Consider the following 24,233-nt stretch of genomic DNA (forward strand, 5'->3'; position numbering starts at 1 on the left):
CTAACTTCCAGAGAAAGCTAAAAGTCCCATCCACCTTCCAGTCTCCTTCTGCTTTCTTCGCCCCTTGTTTTGAAGTTCACTGAGCAGTTAGTTGCTAGAGAGCACGCTGCCTTCTGTTGCCAGGTTGCCAGGTTGCCAGGATGTATCCAGGCAACGGAAGCCGGGATTCCTTTTATGCTATGCAGCAGCCATACCTACTAATTCTCAGTCCCACACGGGAAATGTGAGTCTTGGGGTTCCCAGCTCTTGCACCATCCTCCGTGGGTCCTCACAGGGGCCTGGAATGCCATGGTAAAGGCCGAATATTGAGAAGAGGCCAGACATGAGGTAAGTCTGTCAGGGCTTGTTCACTCTTGTCTCCCAGCTCCTCAGTCTTAAGTTTTACTTTCGGCCAGCTGTTACTTATTACTTGTACCCTCCCCACACTCCTCACTTGTGTGCAGAAAATATTTATCTGTGAGGGGAAAGAAAGTCAAATAGAAGTTAGTCCTAATAATACTGAGATTTTCCAAAAACAGTATTCCACTTCCTGGTGTAGTGTTAACAGCGAAGCATGAACTGTTACTTAAATGCTGTACTGACTAAAATATCAAATTTCATTGAAAGACACAACCTAAATAATTTTCTTCAAAGCATGTTTTTTTCAATTTTTAATTTTATTTACATGTGTGTTTTGCCTCCATGTATGTATATATGAGGGTGGACATTAGAGGAACTAGAGTTACAGACAGTTGTGAACTGCCATGTGGGTCCTGGGATTTGAACGCTGGTCCTTTGGAAGACTGGCTAGTGTTCTTAACCACTGAGCCACCTCTCCAGCCCCATAAGGTATGTTTTTAACACAAATGCAATATTAAATTTATTGGCTAGCTTATCCAGAAAAGAAACTTGAGCTCTCAGTTTCAAATTCCTAATATCAACTAATTTAACAGAATATAGCCACATAGAAATCCTTTCAACCATGGCAGGGGCGTTTCCATCACCTAGAAACTGTCCTCGTGTCCTTTCAGCCTGCCTTTTCTCCACCATGCTGGCTTTTGTCACCAGAGAATACTATGACCCCCGGGAGCTCTCCCTGTCTCTACTCCTGCAGCCTAGGCTCCTGTTTCTGACTCCATGGACGTGGAGAATGTTTCTGGGCTGTTCCAAGCTGCTCTGGGAGCCGCTGCCCCATCCTTTGATGGGTGAGCATGGCGCTGTGATTGTTCCAGTTTTGTTTAGCTAACCCACTCGCTGGTATTTGGTTTCTTTCCAGTTTGGACCTGCTTTAACCAAGCAGCTGTAAACACTCCTGCACAACTCTCTTTTTTCCACCAATTTCATTCTTTAAATCTTCCAGCTGTAGTGAGAGTCATCTGAGAAAACATCCATGCATTTGGGGACTACCGTGATGTGTTCTCATGAAGCGTGTAGCAGGAATTGATTGCCAGAATCACCTGACTTGAAGTGTTCATCACCTCATACAGTGGCCTTATTTGCTTTGTTCTTTTTTGGTGGAATAAAAGCTTGTATTTCTCTCTCTTGGTATATTTCAGGAATATACTGCACCATTGTTATCTTTCATCAGTATGGTTTGTGTTAGGTTCCCAATAATTAAACTCAACAATTTGGACCCTTTAATTATTATCTTCCCTCTACACCCAGGCTCCAGCCGCTGGTAAGCACCATCCTACTCAGATGAGATAGGTTTAAGAAAAAAAGAAAAACCGCTAAACATCACTAATCCTTGAGGGAATGCGAGTTAATGCCTCATATATATTAGGATGGCATTTAGAAAACATAATTTTTGAAAAACGCTGGCAAAGATGTGGTGAAAGGTAGACTCCTAGGGGCACACTGTCAGTGAGGATGTAAATTCATGATACTATTATGGAAAAGAGTATGGATATTCCTGTGAAGTAAAAAATAAAATACCGTGTGATCCAGCAATCCAACTTCTGCTATATATCCAAAGGAGATGAAATTGGTATACTGTACTCCTTGGGTATTTCATTCAAGCACCAAGACAGGACCTCTAAAAGCACACCAACTGGACAGAGAAATCACAGGATATATGCAGAGGATTATGTATAGTATATGTAAGAGAACACTATTCAGTTTTAAAAAGAAAGAAATCCCATGTGTGGCAGCAGGGTAAATCTGGAGGTCATTGAGCTAAGCGAAGTAACCCAGGTGCAGAAAGACAAAGGCTGCGCGATCCCCTTTTGCATAGACTCTAGACATGTTCACAGGCCTTCTGGTGGTTGTTTTTATTTATCTTTGGTTCAGACCTAGGAGTGAAATTGGTAAGTTTGAGATGAGTGTTTAACTTTTTCGAGTATAGAGTGGTATCTTAGCGTAGTAAGAATTTGAATTTGCCATTGACTAATTTTGCCTGCTGATGTATAATTGTGTTTTGAATTTCTATTATTATGAGTAAAGCTACCACAACATCTATCTATATGTACTTCTTATGAGCACTTAATTTTATATTTTATACAACATGTGGCCTGTGCACATTGCTAACTGCCAGACAGTTCTTCAGAGTTGTTGCAGCATTCCTACCAGGGAGATGGAAATCCTTATTAACTCTTGGATTGGCAATCATTTTAGCTTCAGGAGTTGTAGTATGAATATCTAGGATCTCTGTGGCTTCTGTTTACATTTTTCTTTGTAAAAGTCTTTTTATGTGTATGAGTGTTTTGCCTGCATGTATATCTATGTACCATGTGTCCAAAGAGGTCAGAAGAATTGTTAGATCCTGAAACTGAAGTTACAGAGAGTTGTAAGCCATCATCTGGATACTAGGAATTGAACACGGATCCTCTGCAAAAGTAATCAGTGTCCTTAACCACTGAGCCATTTCTCCAGCCCCATTGTTGGCATTTCATTTTATTTTTTTATGATGAACAACCAGGAACATTGTGTATTATTTCCTGAGTTGTATTGACTAGATAATTTTCATTGTTAACAATCTAGGCAAAGATTTGTTATCTTTAAAACTTAGATTGTATTGTCTTATATACATGCATACAGACATACACAACATATTCTTTTTTATAGATATATAATTTTTTCATTAATTTATTTGCTTTACATCCCGATCAGAACTTCCCCTCCCTCCTCTCCTTCCAGCCCCTTCTTTTACCTCTCTTCCTCTCTCCATGCACCCCTTCTCTTTCTTCTCAGAGAAGGGGAGGCCTCCCATGGACATTAACCCACCTTCACATATCAGGTAGAATTAGATGCATCTTCTTCTGTTGAGGCTAGACAAGGCTGTCCAGTTACAGGAAGGGGATCAGAGACAGACCCTGCTCCTCATGTTAGAGGTCCCACATGAGGACCAGGCTGTACATCTGTTACAGTTGTGGGGTGCCAAGATCTGTTTCATGGATGCACTTGGGTTGGTAGTTCAGTCTCTGTGGGCCCAGGTTAGTTGATTTTGTAGGTTTTCTTGTGGTGTCCTTGACCTCACTCTGGCTCTTTCAGTCCTACCTCCCCCTCTTCCTTAAGGTTCCTTGAGCGAGCTCCACCTAATGTTTGTCCGTGGGTCTCTGCATCTGTTTTCATCAGCTGCTGGGTGGAGCCACTCGGATGACTCTTATGCCAGCCTCCTGTCTTCAAGGATAGCAGACACTATTGTTAATAGTGTAGGAATAGGCTCTCTCTCATGGCATGTGACTCAAGTGGGGCCAATCATTGGTTGGTGGATTAAAGGTTTTGTGGGTGGGTCAGTGTCTCCCTCCTTCTACTGGAAGTCCCCCTGGCTACAAGTGAGTGTCAGTTCAGGCTCCATATCTCCTCACCACTAAGAGTTTCAGCTAGGGCCAACAGCATAGACTCCTGGGAACCTTCCCAGATCCCCTCACACCCACTGGTTTCCACTCTCTCTCCCAGCCCTCTTCCCATACAGTTTTCTTCCATCTACCTCAGATGTCTATTTTATTTCCCCTTCTGAACAGTGGATTCTTTTTTTCCCCAGCAGATTGTTTATAGATATAAATCTTAAGTATATCTTTTTTTAACTCTGTCATTTGTCTTTTAATTATCTTAATTTTGAAGAGCAATACTTGCTAATGCAGAAGTATCATTTATTATACTTTTTTTTCCATCCTTTTTGTTTTGCTGTGAAGTTTTTTGCAAATATCAACATCAAAAAATATTTCTCTGTGTTTCCTTCCAGTTTTAGCTCTTGTGATATGGTCTGTAAGTTCTCTTTGAACGGTAAAGGTAGAGGGAGAGCTGACCCATGTTTTCACCCAATCCTCCCACTGCCCTGTGTTAGAGATTTCCTTGCTTCATTGAGTCATCTTGGCAGTTTTGCCAACAAACGCATCAACCAGAGCTGACTATATAACTCTCAAATCTACCTCATGCACCTGTTGTCTATCTTTATTAGAACTTTTAATTTTAATAAGCCAACCTTTATTGACCTAAAGTACGGAAACAAGTAATTGAAGCTGGTCCATGGGACTGAACTTTTTGTGACTACTTGCGATTGCTCATTCATAAAACTTGAATGAGACGGAGCCCTCTTCCTTGAGTGTCATCTGCATAGCTTCCTCGGCAATAACCAAACATACGCGATAAATTTATTCACAAATCTTAATACCAGAAAATCTAATTTTAAAATATTTGATTTATTAATTCTCACTAACATATTATCTACTGTATTAAGTGACCTTTTCCAGACAGAGAAAAAGACGAGAGTATTCTTTTTGTTCAGAAGCCTCTGTCGTAAATATCCATTTTGAGCTTGAAAATAAAAACTACAAGTTATGTTAGTTGGTTTTTCCTGGTTGTTTCAGAACTTGAATCCCATACAGCTGTCTCTGATGGAAATTTGAGAACAGTGAAGGATGTACACAGTTCCGGAACACCTCCCCTGGAGGAGCAGCGCTGGTTCCTACACTGTACCAAAAACAAGTGGAGGTATTCTGTAAGCGGCAATAGCAGCAGCAGAGGGAAGGTAGAAAGAGGTAATTTGCTAATGGGTTAAACACGGTGATAAACTGTAAATTTTATGTGCGGGGTACAATGAAGCCAAATATTTATTTGAGAAAAGACCAAGAGGATCCTGGACAGAGTTGGGCACAAGCAAAAGTTGATAGGAATCTGGTTGTGTTTTGAGTATTATTTTAAAATTTACACTGATTGATAATTGGATAATAATTAATCATTCATTTTTAAAAATGTGTTTTAAGCATGTGTGTTTTGACAGCATGCACATTCAATACGCTATATGCATGCAGTGCCCACAGAGGCCAGAAGAGGGCGTTAGATCTTCTGGAACTAGAATTACAGATGGCTGTAGTCACAGTGTGGGTGGGGACTGGGAACTGAACTTAGGTCCTTTGCAAGAACTCAAGTGCTTTTAACTGCTGAGCCATCTCTCCACCCCAGACACTTCACTTTTAAATCAAGTCTCATTTGAATGTTCTCGTGCAGGAATTACACATTTTTCTCGTATGTGTACAAGTAGTAAACAATTTAGCTTCATATAGGCCATAGACTCTACCATTATAAGACAAATGCAATCGAAGACAAATATGTAAAAGAATAAACATGACCATTTTCCAATAAATATTTATCAAATGAGGTAGGCAGCTGGCCAAATCTGGCCTATAGTCTCTAGTTGTCCAAATGTTTGAGTAATTCTGGTGAGTTATCTTTTCCAAGTCACACATTAATTTAGAAAGTTTGTCCTTCCACTGAGGACCAAGTACTCTGTGATCTCCTCAGAAGAGAAATGACTTTTGGGGAGAAATAAGTTTGAGATTCCTAAGTACTCATAATGCTGATGTATAAAAAGGATTGTGGATAAATAATCTCTAGTTAGGAAACCCAAACATTCATTTTCAGATTCTGCGTAAACGTGCAGTGCCCCTGGCACATGCGGACTAGGTGTCATAAGGCCAGCGTGGTGTCCCTCTCATTGCCACTCCAGGGGCTGTCGGCTGCAGCATCCATTCTGGTCAGTCATCATTTCCTAAATGACTGTGCTCTCAAGTGTACTGCCTCATTGAAGGCAGAGTCTCTGCCTCGGGACATATTTTTCTTGGACTAACCATAGTTGCATATCCCAGGCTGAATAGAATAGTGATGCCTTTATTAAGAGGAATTAACAAGATTTAAATGTTGAAGTATTCCTAAGACCTACAAAGAAAAAGCCACGAAAATTCTTTATTTCTAAAAGTCCTTTTCCATTTCCCACTTTTCTATTTAAATAATAACCTTGAGTTCTGTTGAAAATGTAACGTAAAATAAAGCCCATTTCATTCAACACAGGGTGTGTTTTGTTAGCACCTACTATGAGCCTGGCAATAGGCCAGGTGCTGTCAGTCCAACTGTGGAGAGCAAATGAGTCCCCAGTGCCTGGGAGTTTATGTCCAAGTAAAGGAAATGGATACTGCACATTCAAACCCAAAACCCAAAACAAAACCACATGGTGTAAATGCAGTTCAGAAAACACGCTGTGACATCCCTGAGCAGAACTGGTGGCGGTGGCTGCAGGACAGGGATGGATGTGCATGTGCCGGTGTGTGCCGGTGTGTGTCCACGTGGCTGTGTGTTTGAAAGAAAGTGACAACAGTTACTGGAGAAGGAGCAGCCGGGACAGGCCTCTCTGGGTTGATAACACTTGCAGAGAGAAGTGGAAGAGAGGAATCAGAAAGCCAGTCGAAGAACTAGAAGATTTTAGGCAGGAGAAGGTCTCACGCAAAGCTACATTCCAGGCCCCACCCCATCAATTGAAGGAAAAAAAAAAAAAAACAGAACAAAACAAAACAAACAAAAAAACAAAAACAGACTGGCTTGTTTGAGACATTTGAGGCAGAATGAGTGAAGCATTGTACAGAGAAAGGAAAAAGGGAACCAAGATAGAGACCTGAGAGAGGGCTTCCCAGATTACAGAGGACCCGTGTGGTCAAGAGTTTGAGTTCTGTTTTGGGAATGGTGGGACATCTGTATGCATCTCTGCAAAGTACAACCAGAACCCAGTGCACAGATATAGTTACAAGGAGTCTAAATGACTCGGAGGAATTAAGGTGAACATGGTCCTTCAACGTCAAAACTGACACACGGCATGTCTGGTTAGGCAACCTGCCTGGCAGTGATATTCTGTGCACTGGCAAACATTCAAAAGCAATAACTGGACATGTAAGTGTTAACTGTAGAAATGTTTTCTGTGGTTTAATGCAACATCACAAGGTGTCCAAAATCAGGTGGGTAGAATGAATGTAGATGTAAAATCATTTGAGAAAGGCGACACACCCAAATTCATAAGAAGGAAAAAAAATTGGACCACACAAAAAGGAATGACTCTCTTTCTTGTGAATTTAGCAGATGATCCCACAGGGAAGAAAAGCTGCTAATGTTTTTAGTTTGTTGATCCCTTTTACCTTTCTTCCTGTGCTCATTGGCCCTGAATCTCACATGCAAACTGAGGTCAGATTGGGACTCTAGCTGGAGAGTTAGGGCAAGGGAGAACATCTTATCCCAAGTTAAAAGACTTGTCAAAAGAACAGCTTATGATATGAACAGAGAAATAAACGAGAGGCAGCAATCTAGAGACAGAAGAAATAAGCAATTTGGCAAAGCCCCAGATTTCAGGTTTCAGCCAAGAGCTGTCCTTGTTAGTACCCTGTGACCTAGTTACAACACAGCATATCAATTGTTGGATAAGAAGGCATCCTGGAATAATTGTTAGACAAAGGTTAGGTTTATTATTAATACATTTCCTTACCCAAAGGCATGTAGAGAAGGAGGTATACATATGCACGTGTGTGTACTGTTTGTATTGTGTGTTAGCAGTTGAGGAGCTCTGTATTCAGAGAGAGGCAGTTTAACCGTAGAGCACTCAATGAAATGAGAAGAAATATAAATAGTAAGCCTCTAGCTCAATGCTAGTCATGTATGTTCATTAAAGCATAGAAATATACATATAGTCAAAGGATAGTCATAAACTATGTAATAAAAAGTTAATATACTACTTGATTTGGTTCATGGCATTTTTTCCCCTCAGAAATACTAGGTGATTATGCAATGTTACAATCAGATAAATCTTGGATTGCATTATCTGTTTATTTCCAAGTTAGCCATCTTCCATATGAAACACATGAGATTCAACAAGCCAAAATCAAAACCACATTTTTCTCATCAGTTAGCCTTTCCTATGTAAAACACAATATCAAATGGAATTTAATTATCTTAACTATTGGGGCATGAATGGATGATAAGACATTCCCAAATAAAGTTTTCTACAGAAACTTATGGTAAACAGAAAGTGCTGTTTTAAATTAAAGTTACTTAAATGGACACTATCCATTCCCTGCCTAAATAAAATAGGTGGTGTTGTGGTATACTTACAATTTGGTTATCTCCAATATGACCAGATTAATTTTATTATTAATTTTGTAGCCGGAACTTCACAGTTAACTAAAAGGAATCAAGATTTGCAGCTTAAAGGTGTGTCATCCTTCACAGGGCATTTACAGGATAATCCTCTGTGTGTCTTCTCAAAGACTGACTCCATAGCATCTTGAGATGTTTCCCCAGACTCTCTGCATTTTCCTCCAAGTAGTACGGCAGTTTGGGGCAGGAAAGATGGTTCCGTGGAGAAAGTATTTGCCACAGTAGCATGAGGATTACAGTTCAGACCCCCAGAGACCACACACAGAACAAGAACACTCGGAGGGTGTGGTAGCTCACCCACAACCCCAGCTCTCAGAGCGTAAGGGAGACACCCTGCCCTGGGGTCAGCAGGCTAGCCCGGAGTAGCTGAATTGGCAAGTGCTAGGCTCAGGGAATAAAATGCAGAATGATCAAGGAAGGCATCCAACACCATCTAAGCAGCCCCCATACATGTACACATGCGTGCCCACATACACGCAAACCCACATGCACTCATGCCACACATAGAGTTACAAAAATTAGAAAACAAGGCTCACAAAGCTGTGAACAAGGAAATCAAAAGCAGTCTGCAACCTTTAAAAGAAAGCTAAAGTAGACATTTGGAAGAGACAATGACTGAATACACACAAAAGACACCGCAGAGCTCACAGAGCGATCGAGGGCCTGGTTAACTACATATAGTCTGTACCTCCACATGGGAAATTCCACCATTATTTCTCAAAACATGGAGAGTCCTCTCTAGGCATCTGAGGATGAATTTTTCTATACTTGTCACTTAACGGGGTATGGCCTTGCTGATGGACTTCTGAGTGTGTGTGGACAACGAAGGAAGACACAGACGTTCTTGGTGCTGTGCTCCATGTTTTGTGAACCTTGGCTACTGTGATTCTGGAAATTTCACCTGAGAGCTGGGGAGCCACATTCTATCACACGGAACTCAGGTGAAGAGCTGGGTTACACATAGGACTGAAGTTACTAGGATTGGTCCATCTCCTGTGCACAAAGAGAGCAGAGTGAGTAATCTCAGCAACATAGCAAAAGTACAGCTTGTGCAACCCTGAGAAAAAAAGCTTGTGGCCTTGGTGTTGTTTAGCTTCTGATTATCTCCAGACTTTCTGCTTTGATGCAAAAGATATAGTTCTGTTTCCCTAAGTGACTGATGTAGGATTTTCTTTATTTACACCGACAAACAATCCCCACAGATACAGATCAAAGCGACCAGATTGTAACAATTAGCCTATGAATTCTTGAGTGGACGGGCTGGGCAGTACCAAACACTGAGCACAGCGGTACAGCGGTAATGGTGAGGAGAACACAGAAGCTATGCTACAGATAACTGCTCTAAACTCCACTACCTGAGGCAGGATGCTGGATGAAATGAATTAGTCCCTAAGCTCAGTTCCAGGTGCTTCTCACTTGCCCAAGTGTCCCCAGATGATGAGGCACGTCTCGTCAGGGTGCAAGCACAGGAAGCCACAGGGCATTCTACCACCAGGCTCGGCTCAAAAGCACACAGAACACCTGTTCTAGGGGAATTCTTAGCCTGAGCACAGGAGGCTTTGTTCTCAGCTCTAGAATTCAAAATAATTCCTTGGCCTTTGCTCATCACTTTCAGAAGGCTAAAAAGCGAGTCTCAGTGTTTCTGGACAAACCATAAATCATGCATCGCCCACACTGGGTTTTCAACTCCGTATTCGTTAAAGTCTGTTGCTTGAATTATTTTAAAACTATGAGCAAAAATGGAGACCACCCTGAGCCATCTTGTAAGAAGGGACTGGAAAAGGCCAGTTCGTAGCCAAGTGCTGCCAGCCAACTTGTGTCCAGTGCCCAGTGCTGTGCCAGTCAGCTGCAATGCCAGGGAACATGGCCACCTAGGACCAGCTAGCTGGGGGATGGAATAAGCATCCTTAGAAAAGAGAGTGGGGATGGCAAACAGGATTGCAACGTTCCATATGGTTTGGATGAGGTTAGAAAACACAGTCATATTTCTCAATATTTCCAGGACTGTGGCAGAAATGTCTTTCAGTTGAATCTAAATAAAATGTGGTTTGAGTTAGCTGGAGAATGAAAACTTGGACTTTTGGGGATATTTTAATCAAAAGGAGAATAATTTCAGAAATGTTACTAATTACATTTTCCGGTCTGCTGCATTATGTATAAAGATGTGAAGATGGCATTTGAAAGCGTTGTAATAACAATCACGATACATATCAGACCTGGCATCTGCCAGCACTTTATCTTGCATTTAATCTTCATAACAACTCTGGCAGGTGATTTTTACATTCTACAAAACAGGAAAAAAACGGGTCCAGGGACGTTAAGAACTTCACTCAAAATTCCACAGCTGATAGGACTTTTGGAGCTAGGCTGTGAGCCTAGGTCCAAGCTTATGCAGAGGCAATAAAACAAAACAAATAGAGAGACAATAACAACAATAAAAACTCTGGACACTAGAGAAGCAGTTCTGATACTTTGATAAAGTACTTTTCCTGCTTTTGCTTAGAAATTTTGACCTTACCAATATATTTCAACGGTTTGCTTGGCTCTCTACTTTCCCCCTATTAATGGTGACAATTCAATTACAACTACGAACTGACAGCCAAGAGAGATGACTCAGTGGGCAAATGCTCATTGTGCAAGTGTAAGGACAGGAGTTAGAATCTCCAGTGTCCATTTAAAAATGTGGAGGATTTTGCCTATAACCCCAGCATTAGGAGTAGGAGGAGAGACAGATCCCAGAACTTGCCAACAGGACAGTCTAGCACAAACAGCAAGCTCCAGATTCAGCGAGGGGCCCTGTCTCAAAAACTCAGATGGACGACGATAGAGGAAGATACCCAGCATAAAAGTAGATGGAAAACTATCTTGGTTTCCTAACAAAATATATCATTGAAAATGATTTCTCTTAATTTAAGTTCTGTATAAATAAGTCAAAACACTACAGAAGAATAATTCAGAAGGGTTTGTCAAGATTTTTGCAAAAAATATTTAGGCATAAGTAAGCTCTTAGTGACACAGGATGACCCAATTTAAATGGGTACCACACATGGTTTCAGTACTGGAAGGAGCACACAAGTCTCAGTAGTTGGGTATAAATTTTATTTTCATGAATTATGCCAATCTCTTTTCCTGCTGAAAGTTTTCTTTTAGACGAAAGTGTAATACATCTTTTTAAGAAGCTGAAAACATGACTTACCTGGTTCCTAAGACTTAGAGGCTGAAGTTCTTTAGATTTCAAAATGTATGCTTTTTTTCAATCTAATGTGACATGCATTATAGAAAAATCTGTGTATTATTTCTATTCTTTAGAGGGGGATCAAAATTCCTGATATTAACTGTAAGTCAGTTCATTTGTTTCCAATATAGCCTAGTTAGTTAAATCGATTTTCATAACTTTGCTTCTTACTTCATCCATACTTCTCAGCCTCCCAGCCTTCCCCCTCCCCAAGCCCTACCTCTCTCTCTTTAGCTCTCTCTCTGTCTCTCACTTATCTCATACCACCCACGGAACTCATCTACACAAGCCCATTTACATACTCACGTAATTCATTTATGTTTAAAGACATGTGTTTCTACTCACAGCAGCAAGTTACCTCAAGCAGTTCACAGCAACTAAATGTTCCCATCTATCTACACATCTGTACCTCCAGTAGCTCCCTTATTCATGCCTACCTAGCTACCTACGCACACACACATTTTCACACTTATCTGTACTCTCACAATGCCATGTACACATTCCCATTAACTGTATCCGTCCACACATTCACCCACTCACACTTAATTCCACACTCATTCATCTACTCCTGACTTATCTCCCAGTATGCATATACACACCCTTAAACATTTCATACATATCATACAGAAACCCGCCCTCCCTATAGGCCAGGCCCTAGCATTTTGTTAGAATGTCATGCTTTGGATACTTTTATCTTTGCCTATGCTGCTGCTTCATCAACTAAACTTATCTTTCCTTACACTATCACCTGACTTCCATTCATCCTTCAAAAGCGAATTCAATGTCATGAGAATGAGCATAACAAAACTATAACCATCCAAAATACTCTTCAACAGTGAAGCAAAGTATGATACGTACATAAAATCCTACATTATTTATCAATTAAAAGATGCAGATTATTGAAATATACAGCACGGTTGAATCTTCAGGAAATTGTGCTAGGTGAAAAAAAAGTCTATATATTGTCTAAGTTCATTCATGTAATAGTTTGAAATGATGATGTTTTCATAATGAAAGACAGATTTGTGGTTACTGAGAGTAAGGGATGGGGATTTGAGGGAAATAATATAAAGAAGATGAGTAAGGGTAAAAACAGCAAGTCGGGATTTTTACAGTGTTGGAACCATTTGGTACCTTGTCTGTGATAGAGGTGGAAACTTCTATATGCAGTAAACTTATACGGAGCTTTAAGTCACACACAGACACAAACAAATGAAATGGATATTGTGGATCTGATTCATATCTGCTTCTCTGGTCAGACACAATACTGTAGTTTTGCAAGCTGAAGGAAGTGAACAAATGCACAAGGCATCTTCATATTTCTTTCAACTATACTGACTCTATAATTATCTTAATAAAAATTATAATTAAAATGCAATTATAATGCCATCGTCATACCTAAAGAGTTAATGTAATTTTTCATATCTGGCCAAGAAGATACATTTTAAAGGACTGTTACATGAAAAGAACATACCATGAAGCATGGCCAGTGGAAATTCCCTCAGTATATGGGAATATTCAGCTCTGTCCCACCTAGAGAGGAAACTTGGCACACCGCAAACCATATGGCCACAACTGGGATCTGCAGGCATGATGAGAAAGAGAACCATTCACCCAGGCTTAAGCAACAAGCTCTGGACTGATTAACCGTCCATGTCTTTCTTCCTGAATGAGAGTACGCAGCAGGAAAGCAGCAAGAGACACCAGGTCTTGTGATGGGTACATCATGTTAACAGCAAGCACTTCTTTGTGTGACCCTTTTCTAGCTTTAGAGAAGCTTCAGGCATGATCCACTTAAGAATAAAATAACCTCTCACGTATTAAAATGAAAGACTTTTGTTTCTGAGTGCACAGCAGAAACCTCCAGTCCTCTCGCACCTTTGTACAGCATACTACAGTTTTCATCTATGGTTTGCTAATGTTCATGCAGTTCACTCGTCGCATCTGAGCTGGGTAACAGTAATGCCCATGAGCATCTTCTGCCAGGGGACATGTAAGGGGGTTACACAAAAAGGTAACAGCAGGAGACAGAAAATTAGAGGATCTACATTATTCCAGAACGCCATACAGAGAATGGATGACACAACAAAACAGGAATGCATTTCCAGACCAGAATCAAAGCACTTTGTGACTTCCAAATATACAAGGTCCAGGCACCTACTTGCAATCCCTAGAGAACTCTGCTTGTAGTGCTGACAACATGGTTTCAGGAAGAAAGGAGACTCTGTTACTTGTGGCACACATGTAGTAAGAAATGCCAGGAACTGGCCAAAAGCAGTGTACATTAAGTCAAGTTTCTGAAGGTCATACTTAATCATTTTTCTCTCTGATGTAAACATGCAATGCGAAGAAAGAGTTCAATGAGTATGAACCAGGAAAGCCATGCTGACCACAGTTGGGGTAAATGGTCAGTCACCGTGGTTTGGGGTTATCACCACACTAAAGGGTGACACGAGGAGTCACTGTACAATGTTGTATGTTTGTTCACCTGCTGTTACAGAGTGAAATTTGTTATAGATCATTCAAGACAACCAACTGGGGCATCTCACCAAGGCACGGACTTGTTACCTGTGGAAATGAGCTTGCTTACTGGACCATGACTTACTTAAAATTCTCAGACAAAGTGTGGACAAGACTGGCAGAATGACCTTTCTGCAGGAGGCTGCTGCATTCACAAAACTGATTTTATCTTTTCAAGATGATTTCATTTCTTGTTATGCATTGCAAGTTACCACAAAATCAATGGCTTAAAAAAAATTACAAATTCATTAGAGACAGTTCAATGTCAGAGGTTCAGCAGGGGCCTCATTGGACACAAGCTGAGTTGTTAAAAGGTCACATTCTTTTCAAAACCCCTTAGAGAGAATCTGTTTGCCACTCTCTCCAGATTCCAGAGGTGACCTAAATGTCTTGGCCTGTCATTAAGGTCAACAAGTATCTATTGAGCTCTTTTTGTGCTTCTAATTTCTTTTCTCTCTGCAGTTTGGGGACAGGCAAAACTCTTTATGTTTGTGACTGGAAAGAGCCCATCACGCCTAATATACAATTATCTGCTTTCTGTATATTATAATAAGCTTAACACTTCAGTGACATATTTCTACTTGGAAACATTTAACATTGCTGTTATCATTCCAGCCACGTTATGGTAAGCCGTAGAGTCAACCTTAGGATGCCTCATTCTACATTCATTTCTCAATTCTGCCTTTACTGCACTGTGTTATCCCAGATGTATAGAGAGATGGTGCAAAGAATGATGTGGGGTGACATGGACCATGAAAGGTAGAAAGAAAAAAAAGCCAGTTGAAAACACAAAGTAGGAAAAATACCTCAGCCTTTGCCACCTCCTGTGTGACTGAAAAGGCCTTCCTTTTCTTTACTACAAGGAAACAGAGCAGATACTGTGACGTCCGTGGCATTGGATAGTAATTCAACATGGAGGGGCAGGAGGCTTTCAGTACATTGTAAAGCACAAGTATCTAAGCCATAAGCTGTGAGGTTTTAAAATAAAGGGCTGCCACCATATTTCAAGCCTTGCTTGGGCTTGTGGGGCACAGACAGGGAGAAACTTCCTCACAGAGACCTGGAAATAAATTTTAATGGCTTTCATCAGCTGAGGATATCCTGTGCAAGTTTTCCCGAAGAAGGAAAAGATGTGTTACAGAGGATTCTGAGTCTTCAGTGAGGTCTAACCATAAGGTCTGTGAAAGAGTGTCTTCACAAGATTCAGTGACAACAAACAGAATGACAATAGCTTTGCACAGGACTATCATAGTCCACAGCAATAAAAGCCCACAGTGAGAAACGGTGTTTAGCTTGTAGGTGTAAGTAAGCTATCAAGTCTGCAGACTCCTTGCCTGTCAGTGAATAAATCATAAAATAGAGCCTCATTCATTGATTGACACAGTAGAAATCCAGCCTGCCCATGGGTCCTGGTCTGCTTTGACTTCCTTGCCAAGGACTCTCTTCAGATACAGCTTTGGGTAAAGAGAGCATTATTAACAGTGCTGAGGTCTGAAATGAATGTTGTTAATGATCAGTTCAAGAGTTAGCCAGGCTCTGGGAGACTCTGACCCCTGGAGGGGGGTAGATAGAGTTAAGGCACAATACTGGGTCTGTTACTAGGTCAGTGGGAGGTATGGCTAGAAAGGTCCCTCTAGGACATAATGACAGCTACCTCTCTCTTGCCAATCTACCCTAGCCAGGGCAGCCCTGTGCATTGTGTTTGTTCTTACCCAGACATGCTAGTACAGTATCTACACTATAAATACTGTCACCCATGGCTTGGCAGCCTATCCCAAAAGTACTGCACGGAGGGGATAATGAATCAAGAGAGTTACAACATCTCATGTGAGGATGCTAGTGAAACACTCACAGACTTGAAATTCTTTTAAAAGTCTGCATGCTAAAATCTGAGTATTTATTCCTCCTTTTTTTAAATAGTAATCAATTTTAGACACTTGATAGATTAAAGAGATTTCATTCTAGGTTGAGAAGGAATTCTACACCGCCCTTCCACATTTTTAGTGCAATCTAATTTATACTCACTTCTTGACAAAATAACTTGGTAGAGGAAAAAGGAAACCAAATTCTTCAGTCGTCTCCAGTGAGGGATTTCCAGAACAAGCCCTGAAAACCCCAAAATTGCCTTTATTGTTAGTGGATTATTTGATTCTTTCATTGACTGGTTCTTTAGAAAGAAGACATCTAACATCCCACATAAGAAAAAACACTGACCGGTAAAACAAGTTCCATTGGCTTCTATAAAATAGCTCAAATTACATGGATTGATAATTAAATACGCAAATGACTTCAAATTATCCAGATGACACCATGAAAAACTTTTTTCCACTATTGTTTCTCTTCCTATTGTCCTTCTTATGGGTTTTTCTAAATACAAGGTCCTTTTCCCTTTCTTTTTGAAATTGCATGTGTCATCATTCTGATCCTCCAACAACTTAGGAACATTTCTACTCATGGCATTGATTGTTTTCTCCTCAGATCTTCCCTTCCCACCTCAAACCATGCATTTCATCTTCACTTTCCTTGGCAAGATTTTCTTCTAAATTTTTGGCAGTAAGTCTGTTGTGACTTCAGCAGTCATATCTTTCAGAAAAGATAATATATCTTCCACTGGATCCTCAGTTTCTGAAGAGTTGGCATTTGCAAATCCTTGAAGTAGTTTTCAAATATCCAATTAAGAGGACAACTGTGGGAAAGGGTCAGTTTCAAGTAAGGTTCACAAGCAATCTTACAGACTCAAGTGGCCCTAGGGTGAAGGCTGAACTATAAATTAGCGAAGTGAATGGGTTGAAAACTTTGGATATGTAACCTATGGCTTTCACTGGGCTTTGGCTCATACTGGTTGTGTGATAGGAATGCAGGCGCTTTAGGCTAGATCTTCCACTATGTCAAGTAAATGCAAACCACTATTCATGTTGATATCTCTGAATTTAAATGTAGTGGCAATTAATTCAGTTTTAGCACCTTGAATACTACAAAGACTGTGTACATGTGGGTCATATTATGCTTCTGAGCCAGTACTTGGGACAGAATTTTCTGAAAGATGAGAAAACGCAGTATGTGAAATATGAGAAAACACAGTATATGAATGTGCTGGTTAGTTTGTGGTTGCGGTTGTTATTGTCAGCTTGACACAAGCTGTAGTTATCTGAGAAGAGGAAACCTCAGTTTAGAAAATGCCTCTATCAGATGGCCCTGTGAAACATTTTCTCGATTGATGGAAGGGCCAAGCTCATTGTGGGTTGTGTCACCCCTGGGTTGTATGAGAAAACAAGCTGAGCCAAGTGATGAGGGGGAAAGCCCAAAGCCACAATTTCTCCAAGGGTTTGTTTCAGTTCCTGCCTCCAGGTTCCTGCTTCCAGCTTCCTGCCTTGAGTTCCTGCCCTTCCTTCTCTTGATGATAATAGGCTATAACTTGTAAGCCAAGTTAACTTTTTCCTCTCCAAGCGCTTTTGGTCAGTGTTTCATCACAGCAAGAGAAAACAAGCTAGGACAGTCGGACTCCTGTGAGTAGTCCCTAGAAGCCTGAGTCCTCCCACTCCACCCTTTTCTTCTCTTTCATTTCTCCTTTCTCACCCTTTTCATTTCTACACAATACAGACCTCTTGTATGCTTTTATTGGCGGTTTCCATAGTTATTTCTCTACCACATATCAGTGTGACAACTACGTGGCCATACCTGCTTGGCATTTGTGAATTTATACCCTGTGATTTGGATACTCAATATAGGGTGAAAAATACAGGCTGAGTCTAATACTAGCTTACATGGGGTGATATTATGAGCCTTAACAACATAAAATGCTCATGTAGAAGGCTCTACTTAGAGGCATAAAACATCCATTTCTCTCCTTTCCTGTGCTTTTATAATACCACTGACTATTGTGTCCACACTTAGCATTAAAGTGAATGAAAGTAAAAGAACTTTTGGGTTAAATGTCTTCATAGTAAAGAAAAAAAACGAGGAAGGGGATTATTTTTTTTTTAATTAGTAATTAAGATCCAGATGGGAAAGGCTCACATTCCCTTAAAGCCATGCCTCTGACTACATGGCTTTTTCCCCCAGGGATTTCTATTTTTACTTCTCCAGTACGATTCTTATAGTTTTCAAGTCATGCAGACCCATTGCCAGCTGTTCTCATAGGATCTTTGTCTGTTCACCTCAGATTTACTGAGGACCACAGACACTCATTTTCCTAGTTCTTTCTAGAAGAGTGGGAGCCACTCGGCTCCCATCGACCCTTCTGTTGATCCTTAGTCTCTGAGAGGGATATTCTGATTTCTCTACATAGTCTTATGGAGAGACTGAATAACCAGCAGAGAAAGAGAGTTATGCAAAAACCATAGCTAAGCTTAAAATGACAAGTTTCCCTTATGGTTTAGTTAAATTAGTAAGAAGTAGAGAATTGAGATTTTGTAGTTCATAACATTATTTTGCTAAAGTTACAAACCCACATTCTCAGAGTTCTAAGGGAGTTTTATTGCTGAGGTAAGCACCCACTTTTCTAACATGTTGTGAAAGCGTTCCTTTGCATTTGTACTTATCGCAGTAGTAAAATGATATGAAGCTCAAATATCACAGATTTTAAAAAATTACTACGAATCTGTCTATATCTATCAGCAAGCAAAAACTGTAAGTTATTTGACTAGAGGGAATAAAGTGCTGTTGAGTAGGAGCAAAGCTGTTGCCTAAGTAACTAACAGTAAAACTGAACAATGTAAGGGAGGCAGCTCTATTCCCAAGACTGGACGGTGAAAGGGAACAAGCCTGAATTACAAGAGTCACCTGAAGAGACAAGAATCGGATCTCCCAGGAGAAAGTGCCTAACTGGCTGCAGATGATGTCCAGTGGAGGTCAGTAAGTCTCCCCAAGAGTTATAAGAACAAAATGGGATTCCTCTGCTGCTATACGAGAGAAGTTGAGCTGCTGCCGGGTAAAGAGCTACTGGAGTGATGCTCATGGCCATCACAAGCAGACAAGAAGCTATCAGTGTTGTAGGGGCAACTTAAATCCAACATAACTCAAATACCAGGTCAATAATTTACTGTAACCAAGCCAGCACTGGTCGATCATGGCCTCAAAACAGACTCAGGACCTGCACTGCTATGCCGAGGGAATGTTGTACAGCATATTTAAAGAATGAAGTCAGAAAGCAATGGGGGTCAGAATGGGCTGTAGCATTGTCCAATCACTTTTTGACATAAGGGTTTGAGCAAGGGAGTTTCCATCAATCAGAATAAGAGTTGGGCCCTGGGCCTGAGAACATGAGCTCAGTTTGACCCTGCAAGCAAGATGGAGACGTTGTCTTTGAAATGGCTGGATTCAGACAATTGTCTCCTCACAAGTTTTTCCTCAAATGGCTGGACTCAGACAACTGTCTCCTTACAAGCTGTCTCTGAGATGGCTGAACTCAGACAACTGTCTCCTTACAACAGAAGCTGTTCAGCTATTAAGAAACCCCCAGCTCCACTAAGGCCTGGGACCTTGAACTTAGTTTCTCCCTATGATTAAATGGAATCTGGAAATGAAATGGTAGCTTCTTTTGCATGTTCCCAACAGTCAACAATGAGCATGTTGGCTCTTCCTCCACCACTTCAACCTGGTGTTCTTCTTTGATTGGTACAACTGCAGATCACAGCATGGAGTCCCCATGGGCTGTGCAGTCTCAGAAAAAGCATCAGGAGCAGAGTGGAGAAGAGAGGATGGGAGAGCAGACACTAAGTCAATAAAGGGCCCAATAATCATCCCTCCTACTTCTTTAAGAAGTTCACGGGAAAAGTAAGCTTTTGTTTACTTGAAGAAGAATGTCAGTAAACAATTTTCTAGAAAAATATCTCTAGGAAATGAAGTTGTATGAATAAATTTTTAGAAATAACCATTGATTTGATATTTATAGTTTAGAGTAACTTCACATCTGATTTTTCAGGAAAAATTATATATTTTACTAAGTTATCTTTGCACTGAACAAGGGAATCCTATCCCTTGGATTATCTTATTAAAAAGATTTTGAAATTTGAAAGAACATCACTAGAACTCATTTTAAATAGTGTTATTTACTATCTGAAAATTTCACACATGTAAAACTGTATCTTGGTAATTTCCACCTAGACTCTACTCCTCCAATTCCCTTGGGACCTCAAGTACATTTCCCTTCCAACTTTGTGTCCTCCTCCTCCTTCTCCTCCTCATTATCATCATTATTTTAGCCATCTGAATCCAGTTAGTACTGCCTAAATGCACATGGATGTGAGGTCATCGATTAGAGGCATGGGCAACCTACCAGGAGTCACACTTCTAAAGAAAAGTGACTCTCCCTCCCTCAACTGCCAATAGTCTCTCAGCTAGAGTGGGACCTCAGTATTCCCTCCCTCCTCCATGCTGGAATTTTTATCTGACTTGCTCTTGTATATGTAATCACAGCTGCTATGATACATACGCAGCAGCCAGGCCATGTCCAGAGGACAGCAGTTCACAGTACTCCTCCCTAATCTGCAGTTCATACGTTTTTCTGCCCCTCTTTCACAAGATTTTGTGAGCCTTGATGGGGTGGAGGAGCAGGGTGATATACATCTTCCATTTATAGCTAAGTGTAATGACCATTATGAAATTACAAATATGATCTCAATTACTATTAGGGTTTCATAAGTGAGAAACCTATAAAATATACAAATGGACATTTGTCTCGTGCAAATAAATTCTAAGAAAAGTGTTCGAGAGCTTGTGTAGTAAGCTTTAAACTTAACAGAGACTCAAGTTCATTCATGTCTGTGCACAGTCATATCAACTGTAACATGGCTATAAGCTAGTCAAGATGGCTGCTGGGTTCCACACTATTCAAGATGGCTGCTTGGCTTCCACACTATTCAAGATGGCTGCTAGGCTTCCAGACATTATATGGATTTCCTAAACAACAGTGCCTGTAATCCTAGCACTTGGAAAGTGGAGGCAAGAGATCACGGGTTTACAGCAAGTCTGTGATACGTGCTGAAAACCTATCTGAAAAAAAAAAATCTCAAGATCCATCAGTTACCCACTAACTGCAAATGAACTCACACACTTTTAGCTGAAAAGCCTGCCCAGCTAAAATTAGGGCTGCATAAACCAGAGGAGTTGGGCAGTATGGCTTTTGGAAAGTAACAAGCTACCTCCATCAAATTTTGGAAGGGATGTTACCTCACCTTCCACAAGCCTCTCTGTAAGTGGCTATATTTGCTTCCTTTGAAAAGCAAGATTTCACAGGTAAGAAAGACAAGCAAGTACATTAGGAGACTGTAGTCACAGAAGATGCTAGAGAGAATGAAGGCTGCTGAACAGGGTCAAAGACACAACAAACCTTCTTTGCCCTTGAATTGTGCTTATTCAGGATGAATTTCAACTTTTTCTTATATTTTTGTTCCATTTGAAGAACTTGAATTCTATATTTACAAAAAAAAAGGGTTGTCTCATGTGATAATTATATTTATTTTGAAGGATTAAAATAGTTCTAAAAGACTTGATCCCATTTTTGGTTGTGTTCTATAGCTTTTCTTTTAAAGAACATCGGCTAAAGCAGAAATGGACTCTTGATTCCCACAGTCATTACATTCAAATTTGTGTTTGTTTCTCCCATCTCATGAACCCTAAAGGGAGTAGAAATAAAAGGCATAATCTTGATTTTAAAAAATGTGATCACTACAAGGCATTCCTTAAGTGTTCAATTTGCAAATACAGTTAAGCTGTGCCTAATTCAGGCACATGTCCATAAATGCTTGGGGTAGAGCTGGCTGGCTTTGCAAAGTGCTTCTCCTTATGTGCTAACAACATTGTCTCATGATGTGTCTGGGTGACAGGCCAACTTCTTTACATAAATTAAGAATATGTATTGGGTGTTTCTAGCATTTTCGCTTTAATGACCAACTTACAGTGTCAAACAACCAACCATCCTTGCCTGGCACACTGCCTTGGCAGAGACAGCGGCAGGCATGGTATGCACTGTTCCTAGGCTCCCCCTCGTTTCACTCACTTCCAGGTACCTCTTCCTCTTTATTTTCATACCTTCACTTGTGGTAAGGAATGTCTGTAGGAGAGGGACAAATGATTAAAACAGGAACTTTCAGGCGCTTTGTTGCGCTTTGCTGCAGAGACTATGTTTGCAACGCACAGGCATTCTCGAACAGTAAGGATGGTTGGCAAAGCAGCCAGGGGCAGAACAGCAGTTAGAGGCAGAACAACAGGCATTTGGCTTCACTGAGTAGTCTTCATGGTCTATTGTAAAGACAGAACAAACAGGTCATTTCTCACACGCCTCTACCCCACATGCTGCACTTCCTCTGCCCAGTTGAGCCTGAGGAGGCTGGTAGGATGTGTTGCACTTCAATCAGAAGAAAGATTTAACAAACCATGTTTGCTGGAAAAAAAATCCTATCTCCTAAGGAACATCGCCGTCTTTGGGAGAATTTGTCTCCCTGTTCTGTTTTTTCCATCTGCGCTCTCTCCTCCCACCTCCCTTTGACTCTCCCAAAGAGAGCACAGAGGGTGGAGAGAGCTTAATCGCCTGCCCAGGAGGCATAGAAATAGAGCATTAAAACAGGGATGGAAACAGAGAGGAAGAATCTCCATGGAATTCAGGCTGAGTGAATAATGGAAAGGGGTGCACGGTGGGGCCAGTGAGAACTGGAATCGAACCCCAGTTCTGTCATTTAGAAACTGTCTCGGGAAACTTGCTTGTCTTTTCTGAGTTACAGCTTGTTTGTAAAGTGGGATAATAGTATCTGGCCTCAGAATTAACAGTATCAGAATTAACCGAATTCTGTACATGACAGCTAGTTCAGCGTTTGGCCCACACTTGGCACTCACTAAAGTTAGTGTGTAACCTCATGAGAACAGGGATAAAGGGGTTCTCGTAGTTCGTGGCACTTTCTCAGTATTCTACTATTGACTCATGTGTCTGTGTGTGTGTTTGTGTGTGTGCACGTGCGTGCGTGCAAATGTGTGGGGAAGAGAGGTACAGAGAAAGAGACAGACAAACAATCAGTTTAAAGGAAAGGAGCCTATTTATTGTATTGAGTTTCCTAATCTCTCACTATTTTCAGTGTCTGTAACTTTCTGGTATCAGGGGAAATGGATAACTAGGTCAGAGTGGTCAGTGGCTCCGGGCACTTTTACCCACATGCTGATAAATATGCTCAGTGTGTTCCGGAGTCCAACGATCTCTGCTAATGGTACTGAGCAAATGATCCGTTTTTCTGAGTTTCATTTTCTGTGCTGGCCGCTCTGTTTGGGCCAACACATTCTTTTGTTGCACATTTTAGCATCGCTGTCTCAGGAGCTGTCAGAATGAAGAATCACCCCCTTCTCTGTGCCAGACCTGAGCTGATCCTCTAAACTACAAAGATTCAGGCCTTTCTTGGCACCACAATACAGGAGCTCAGCTCTCACAGTTCTTTTCGTCCCTTATAAACCTTACACCTGGGGTTTTTATATTACCAGTCTGAGCTCATGTGTTTGCTGACGTGTGCTAAAGCCTCAGATCTGGGATTTAAATGGCTGCTTTCGAGATCCAAGCCTGACTTGGTGACCCAGGAAATGAAAGAGGACCCCAGATTTCTGAAAACAATCTTGTTTCTAATTAGGTGGTTAACCCACAGTAAAATTTACTCATGATTTTCCCCCAAGATAATAACGCCTTATGCTTCTGCCCATAATGAGACTCATTAGCCTATCAGGTGTTTCTCCTACTTTGTTTGAGAAAACCAGCGACTATGTCCCTGTCTCTCCCTCTCTTTACAAAAACTGGTTGGCAAACATACATGTATAAAACAAAATACATATGATGTGCAGTAAAAGAGCATCAGGTGACACTTGAGCATCTTCATCCCAAGGAAAATATGCAGCGATCTCATCCAGGCTCTTCACTTCAAGTCCACGAATATTCAAGAAGCGTCTGATGCTTTATGTTTCGATGGGTACTGTCGCCTCAAATATTTGACCCATTTCAACAGAATTTGTTTTACCTTTAGTGCTAAAAAAAAATCATTTGCTGTTTAAAAAAAAAAAATTCTGAGAAGCCTGATGTTTTCAGTTATCAAAGGGGTTTAGGGCACTGAAGGGT

At 40.8% G+C, this 24,233-nt stretch overlaps 1 protein-coding gene across 1 annotated transcript in view; it reads left to right on the forward strand.

Annotated features, from left to right (window-relative positions):
* The first annotated feature begins 230 nt into the window (after positions 1 to 230).
* The window catches only part of LOC129688023 (zinc finger protein 474-like), a 48,709-nt gene continuing 24,706 nt past the window's right edge, over positions 231 to 24,233 (forward strand). The window contains exon 1 of the mRNA XM_055622756.1: positions 231 to 327. The gene's annotated coding sequence lies outside the window, so the exon portion shown is untranslated. The remainder of the gene's footprint in view (positions 328 to 24,233) is intronic.

Source organism: Psammomys obesus, unplaced genomic scaffold, assembly GCF_907164565.1.
Source record: "Psammomys obesus unplaced genomic scaffold, mPsaObe1.curated_primary_1811, whole genome shotgun sequence".
Taxonomy (NCBI): Eukaryota; Metazoa; Chordata; class Mammalia; order Rodentia; family Muridae; genus Psammomys; species Psammomys obesus.